Source organism: Octodon degus, unplaced genomic scaffold (assembly GCF_000260255.1).
Source record: "Octodon degus isolate 3935 unplaced genomic scaffold, OctDeg1.0 scaffold00125, whole genome shotgun sequence".
NCBI classification, from domain to species: domain Eukaryota; kingdom Metazoa; phylum Chordata; class Mammalia; order Rodentia; family Octodontidae; genus Octodon; species Octodon degus.
In genome coordinates this window covers 4,519,893-4,527,968 of record NW_004524701.1, presented here as the reverse complement: position 1 = coordinate 4,527,968, position 8,076 = coordinate 4,519,893, and the positions used below count along the sequence as shown (strand labels likewise).

The window sequence follows — 8,076 nt, the reverse complement described above, 5'->3', positions numbered from 1 at the left end:
CTCCAGGTTCTTCTCTTGGTCCAAGAAGTTAGTATTTGTAATCCCAAAGATACGTTATTGGAATCCTACCAAACTAATACCAATCTACCACTTCCAGTGTGACCCACAGTGAAAGCAAAGACAAGAAAATATATTTATAATTATTGGGGAGCCAAGGGGCCCTAAGTCTAGTCATGAAGATGGCTTTCCGGAACAAAGAGGCTGACCCAGGGCCTTACCTGGTTTTATTCAGTGGAGGAGTGGCTTGAGGAGGAATTGTGGGAAGTAGGTGATTACTGTAAGCTAAGCTATGTGTCTTTTCAAAATTATAATGAAGCTTACTGCAATGCTGCATTGGATTTCAATTGTGAAGTGCTGCAATCCTGCCTCTTTGTAATTCTTTGAATTTATTCACTTGAATGTACTACATATAAACACAGATTGTTGAACTCCTGGTAGTATGTTCAATAATATCCTATGTAAGGAAAGAAGTCCACTGATAGTCCCTAAGTGGCTGCGAGTCTCCATCTTCAGTTCGCCTGCCTCCACTCCAGCCTCTACCATGTCCATAACGGTGACCCAGAAGTCCCATAAGGTGTCCACCTCCATCCCCCAGGCCTTCAGCAGCCTCTCCTACACCAGGGGACCTGCTTCCTGCATCAGCTCCTCCAGCTTCTCCTGAATGGGCAGCAGTGGCAGCGTCTGGGGTGGTCTGGGCCTGAGTGGCTATGGCGGGGCTAGTGGTCTGGGGAGCATCATGGCCATCCAGGTGAACCAGAGTCTGCTGAACCTGGAGGTGGACCCCAACATCCAGACTGTGCATAATCAGGAGAAGGAGCAGGTCAAGAACCTCAACAAGTTCACCTCCTTCATTGACAAGGTTCAGTTTCTGGAGCAGCAGAGTAAGATACTGGAGACCAAGTGGAGCCTCCTGCAGCAACAGAAGATGTCCAGGACTAACACGGACAACATGCTCCAAAGCTACATCAACAACCTCCGGTGGCAGCTGGACTCACTGGGTAAGGAGAAAATGAAACTGGAGGCGGAGCTTGGCAACATTCAGGGGCTGGTGGAGGACTTCAGGAATAAATATGAAGATGAGATCAACAAGCATACAAAGATGGAGACTGAATTTGTCCTCATCAAGAAGGATATGGATGAAGCTTACATGAACAAGGTGGAGCTTGAATCACACCTGGAAGGGCTGAGTGACGAGATCAACTTCCTCAGGCAGCTGTATGAAGAGGAGATATGTGAGCTGCAGTCTCAGACCTCGGACACATCTGTGGTGCTGTCCATGGACAACAGCCTCTCCCTGGACCTGGACGGCATCATCGCCGAGGTCAAGGCCCAGTACAAAGAGATTACCAACTGCAGCTGGGCCAAGGCCAAGAGCACATACCAGATCCAATATGAAGAGTTGCAGACTCTGGCTGAGAGCATGGGAATGACCTCTGCTGCACGAAGTCCAAGATCTCTGAGATGAAGCACAGCATCAGCTGCCTGCAGGCAGAGGTTGAGGCCCTCAAAGTCCAGAGAACATTCCTGGAGCCTGCCATCGCTGATGCTGAGAAGCATGGGGAGATGGCCATTAAGGATGCCAATATCAAGCTGTCCCAGCTGGAGGCTGCCTACAGAAGGCCAAGCAGGACATGACCCGGCAGCTGCACTAGTACCAGGTGCTCATGAATGTCAAGCTGGCCCTGGACATCGAGATGTCGACCTACAGCAAGCTGCTGAAGGGCGAAGAGAACAGGCTGGAGCCCGGGATGCAGAACTTGAGTATCTGCACGAAGACCAGCAGTGGCTACTCATAAATGGTGAGCTCGTCCTCTGGGGACCTCACAAGCCCTGGCTTTGGGAGCCTCCAAAGCCCTGGCTTCACCTGCACCATGTCTGCTGTGGTTGTGAAGAAGATTGCGACCTGCAATGGGAAGCTGGTGTCTGAGACCTCTGAAGTCCTGCCCAAGTAAAGGGGCCACAGCAGCGTCTCCCAGACCACACCTCTCCTGTGACTGCCCTAGAGTCTGTGGAGAGACAGCCGTACAAGGGAGCACTGGGATCGAGAGACCCACCTGAGGCTCAGCTCAGCCCTCAGCCCACCCTTGGGGGGACATTACTGCCTGGGATACCCCTTCTTGCCCGTGCTTTTTACTAAAACCCAATTCAATTTTTTTTTCCTAAATAAAGCCTGGTTTTCCCATTGGGAAAAAAAAAGGAAAGCATAGGTATCTGCACAGGTAAATATAATCCCATATGTTGAATATGACTGCAAACTGCAAATGCCGTTGTACCTGAACTTTCAGTTTTACTCATATAAAACTAAAAGTTCTTGGGCCAGCTCAGCAGACTAAAGCACCTGCATAGGCAGGCACAACGACCAGGGTTCAATCCCTGGAGGAGCCGAGCTGGCCCTACCCCCACGGCATGCTGAGATGACTGGGCGGTGGTGCGTGCCTGTAATCACAGTGCTTGGGAGGCTGAAAATAAAAGGATCGCCATGAACCCGATCTGTGTAGTGAGACCCTGCAGACCCTGTAATAAATACATAAAAAATCCTAAATGTTCTTAAACAGTGTTTGTTTATATACCCAATTGAGTATATATTTATCTCCCCATTGTACTAAGAAGTGTGGTTATACAATCATGAATAACTTTTACCATTAGCTTAAGCCTGATTCATTCAAGATACGAATGTATCTTGTTCTGTATTTAGGAACCACTGGAAGAGCCAAAGAGGTTATTTAATTTATTTAACCCGAACACATTTTCATTATAGCTATTTTATTAACAATTATTCATTTAAATTACAAAGGTACTGTTTTAATAAAAAAAAAAGTCCAATATATTATCCCTTCCCTCAAGGGTCATTATAATCAAATTTCCCAATTAATTTAGACTTGCATCTTGACTGAGCCATTCAGAATACTCTGACTATGAATGTCAAATCTTTCTGGGTCAAACCAGAATACAGTTCATGATTCCAAGCTTTTTATTAGAAATCATGCTGTGAAGGGTTGAGAGGCTGTCTTAGCTGTATGAAAATGTGGAGCAATAGTGTGTAAGAATTCTCATAGGGGCTCCTAAAAAGAGGTAACTAGCACTCAGAGCAAAAATGGCAGATTTTATACTCATCTATTACTCATACACAGCTGTATATAAAGGTTATTAAATTTCATCAATACAATGCATAACAATGTGATTGTCCTCTCTGTCTCTCTCTGTCTCTCTGTCTCTCTGTCTCTCTGTCTGTCTGTCTGTCTGTCTGTCTCTCTCTCTCTCTCTCTCTCTCTCTCTCACACACACACACACACACACAGAAACGTACATTCATTAGGTGATGTGGAAAATCTTACAAATGAGAAATGATTAATAAAAAAAATTGTGTGGATTCAAATGCAAGAAAAAGGCACAATTTTTTTCACATAGAACTTATTTGTAAGGTGATCCAAAATACTGGCATCTTTTTATAATGTATTTAATTAATGACCACTTAGTCAAAATGCAGCCCTTTCTGGTATTTTGACTTTTACAAAAGAACGTTTATAAAAAGAACTTTTTATCACTAAAACTCAGAAGTGAATATTTCTATTTCCAAATGAATAATTTTTAATTTTGTTATGTTATATTATTGTAGGATAAAACAATACTTCCTGAGATTGGTTGAAACTTTAAAATAATTATTAACATATATGTAAATATATGTTAATATATTCTTATTAACATATATGTAAAATGTGTCCCATTAGAAACAATGGAGAAGATGGGAAATATATTATTTGAAATTATTATAGCTACTAACTGGAAAAGGGACAGAATTTTCAGATGCAGGCACTACAGAGAAGTCCAAATATGTGTTAAACATACAGTCTTTACCTAGACTTGCACAGTGAAATCAAAGAACTTTAAAAACAAATAGAATAAAGTAAAATTGCTCAGCAAGAAAATACCACAACTTACATAGCAATAATAATAAAACTTCTAGGAAACAGTGAATACAAAAGTATTTTTAAAGTGTTAAGCCAGAAAGACATATTTATGCTTTCCTCCCTTTCTTCCCTCCCCTGCTCTGTACCACCTACGTAACTGGCTGGAGTAACTGCTGAGGAATGTGCTTTAGAAAGAAAGAAATTATTCCATAAGGAATGTCTGAGTTATGTTTAAAAGAAGTAATAGGCAAAGAAATTGTTGTTTTAAAATATCCTATCTATTGTGTTTTACAAAATGACTTTGTCTTTTCCACTTATTTGCCTTGAAGCATAATGTTATAAAGCCCTAGAGGACGGCAGCCTCGCTTGTTAAACCACACAGGAGGGCCGGCCCGCCAGCTCAGTGGATCAGAGCGCCTGCTTAGGCAGACGCAGGCACCCGGGTTTGCTGAGACGGTGATTGAGACTGGGCGTGGTGGCGCATGTCTGCAATCCTAGTGCTCAGGAGGATGAAAACAAGAGGATCACTACAGTCCAATCTGTGTAGTGAAACCCTGTAGGCCCTGTGATAAGTACATTTAAAAAGAAGAAAAAGAAAAACACATATGTATGTTAAAATGGAGTTGTCAGACCCGCTTCCCCACCATCACTGATTCTATGGCTATTTGCCACTCATGCTGCCTTTCTGTTAAATCCCACTAATGCCGTCCTTATCCCAGTTGCCTATTCCTCACGTCACACCCTTCCCTCCGTAATAGTCTACATGTATTCTTTTGGTAGCCAACCCCTTCAAATAGCATGTTCCTTACTCTAATTTTATACATGCATACATACACACACACACACACACACACACACACACACACACAAGAACCTCTCTTTTTTCTCTCCCGTAAACTATCTTCTGTCCCTCCCCACTAAGGAGGAACTGTGCTAGGTTATCACCCCAGCCTGTGCACCAAATCTAATGACCTTTTGAACAGCATCTCCTCTTTTTCTTTGCTCTCTATCTTTCCTGTCAGGCAAGCAAAACACTTCTTACTGCTTTTTTTCTCAGAGAGGTCTCTTCTCCATCTTTTACATCCTGCTTTCAAGGTTCTCAACAGTCTCTTTATGGCAGAGGTTTTATAGAAGCACTTTTACCTTAAGGAGTCCTGGATTAGAATATCCTTAAATTCTCCTCCAAATCTTGGGTCTCTGAATCTTGAAAACTGGGTTCATGCAGATGCTTGAGACTAGGAAATACTTGACATCCACTTCCCTGAATGACATAGATTCAGGAGAGGATGTGTACGAAGAGCACCTGGGTCATTGTGAGCACTCACTGGGTGCTAGGTAGAATTAGTACCACTACTGCCAAATTTACAAATGGAAATACTTTAGTTCTTTCTTATGTTTATCACCAGTTGGCCACTTTTTCAGAAAACTAATTACCTTTACCCACTGTTCTGTTAGCCAATAGTTTCAGTAAACTGTTTCCATCTTCCAATGTTTCAAATTGTGTAATGCAGAATCGTTTTGAAATAAAGTTCAGAAACAAAGTAAAATGTCCCATAGACAATTATTCATGCTAATGTTGGTGTCTAATATTGGTAGGGCAGCTATTGATTCCCATATTTTCTATTTTACTTGTGCCATATTTATATTGTGTCATTAGCTGCATATGATTTCATGTACTCTACACCTCCAAGCATATTGGGCTATTAATGGCAATATTCTGAGTGCCTCTGATTGACCAAATGGGTGAGAGGCAGATCCACTTAATAACAGTGAAACCTTCAGCATACTTTTTCCTGTTTCTTGATTAATACTTCATACAAGACAGAATCAAACTCATTCTGAAGTCAAGATAAATTACACTGATGCTTCGCCCTGATTTACTATCCCATTATTCTGTCAATAGAAAGATATCCACCACTTTTGTGACAGGACCGTTCCTCATAAAATCTAGCATGTTTCCCCGTACATCATTACCTTGTAAGTGTTCAAAAATGCCATTTGAACCTTTCATTCCAGATTTTATCAGAGTTGTAATTCAAGGAGGACATCTTTCATTATTTTCCTTTCTATGAGGAGGAGGGCAGGGATGGAGAATATGGACACTGAATCCAGATCTTTCCACTGTGCTGCATGCCCACCAAGGTGATAAACTGCCCAGTTTGGGCTCAAACATGCAATACCTCTGCCGCAGCTTCCACAGTGCTAGGATGATAGGCACACAGCACTGCACCTGGCTCATCATCACTCTGTTGTCTTTAGGAATTGGCATCATGTTCACACCAAGAGTTTTCATAAAAGCTAAAATTCTATCACTCTTTCTATCCATTTGGCTTTCAAATTTTATACCTCAGTTCAAAATACCTCCATACTTTCTCTGTTTATGAACCTTTGCTTATTCCCTTACAAGTTCTAGGCTGTTATAGTTTTCAGATTGTCTTCTTTTTTTATAAAGCTATAACAAAGGTATTAAACTTTCCTTTTTAAGGACACATGGTCATATTTTGCTGTACATAAATGACAACAGTTCCTTTATTTTCCTTCATGTATAACAGGATATAGGATATCTCTTCACATTGCATCTCTTTCTTTTGAGAAGCTTCAATTTTTATCTAAAAATTATATCAATTTTTTATATATTCACTTACTTTACCCTTTTTATAATGATTACACTTCATTCCTGGGTTATTAGGCAAGAAGTATTCTTAAATATTATTTATTTTTGGCAAATATTTCTTTACTATTTCATTTTTATATCAAGAAATAATGAAATAGCAATGCTTTTAATAAGAATCACCAGAAAATTAAGTATTAATTGAATCTATATAATGCTAACTCCCATGCTAACATTCATTTTGTCTGTTTTTACTTGTATGGGACTTCTATTTGATGTTAGCATTCATTTCTGACATTGTAGACAAATTCAAGGAGACTCAGGTAAATTATCCAAAAGAATTAAAAGTAGCTAAGAATGAGGCAAAAGGAAAATGAGATTAAAAGAGCAAGAGAGCTTAAGTGCCCTTCGCCCCAAATGCTTACTCTGAGTCTCGGGATTGAGTGGGAGCTTCTAGCATCAGCATAGAGGAGATCAATAAATTACAGAACACAAAAGCATGAATTGATTTTCAGGACAATGCTAATATTGTTAAGATGGCATGGAGAGGAATTTCCATTGTGCAGGGCTTGGCGTCCAGTAACCGTTCAAACAAACATTTGAAATAAGTGAATAAATTATTGTTATATTTATATAATGCTTATAACACAAGCAACAATGAGCATTAAAAATTAAAGAAATTTTTGTGTTTTTGGAGACAGAGTCTCACTGTGTATCCCAGCTTGGCCTCAAACTTGCAGCAGTCCTCCTGCCTCAGCCTCTGAGTACTGGCACTTCAGACATGTGGCACCACACCCAGCAACAAGTTACCTCTTATAAGCTACTTCAATATGGGCTAGAAATGCTATCATCCCGAATGCTGTGGAAGAGCAATTCTTTCATTAAATCAACGTTTATTTGTGTCGTGATTCTGCAGTGGTAGCTGTGAGAAAGATGGAGGAGGCAAAACGTATCTCCCGGGTTCGTTGTCTTAACGACGGAGGTAGCACAATCCAAGAACAAAGGGTAACCACTTGACCAAATATTTGTGTGTGTAGAACAATAATGTCCTGGTGAATGATCATTATTACCTTCATTTGTAATTAAGGTCATGATAAAAATATTCCACAAGTAAGGAACCAACAAACATGACCTTAGCCATCAGATTGTTAATCAGCAGTGGTTCTTTCTGCAAAGATCACCATCATCACCATCATCACCTTTGTCCTCATCACCATTATCAAATTTTTAAGACCTATTTTATATCAGATCTTATCCTAACTTCTAAATATTTGGTTTCCTAAGCTAATGTTTACAAAAATGCAGGTAAACTGTGTATCATTATGCCTACCTTTTAGCAAAAATGGTAAGCAAATGTCAACATGTTAAAATATTGACATGGGACAGAGCGTGGGTTAGGATTTAGAGCTTCAGGAAGTGGGACCCTTCACCAATTGTTGGAGACAAATCTCTGGTGTGATTCATCTGAAAAAGAGACTAGCTGCTTCTCTCCTTTTCATACCTTAATGAAAACACCTACAAGTTCCATTGTGGTAATGTTTGGGACTGACATAAGTT

At 40.6% G+C, this 8,076-nt stretch overlaps 1 pseudogene; it reads left to right on the top strand.

The window, feature by feature from the left end:
- Positions 1-523: 523 nt before the first annotated feature.
- On the top strand, positions 524-1,952 carry LOC101565682 (annotated as a pseudogene).
- Positions 1,953-8,076: the final 6,124 nt, after the last annotated feature.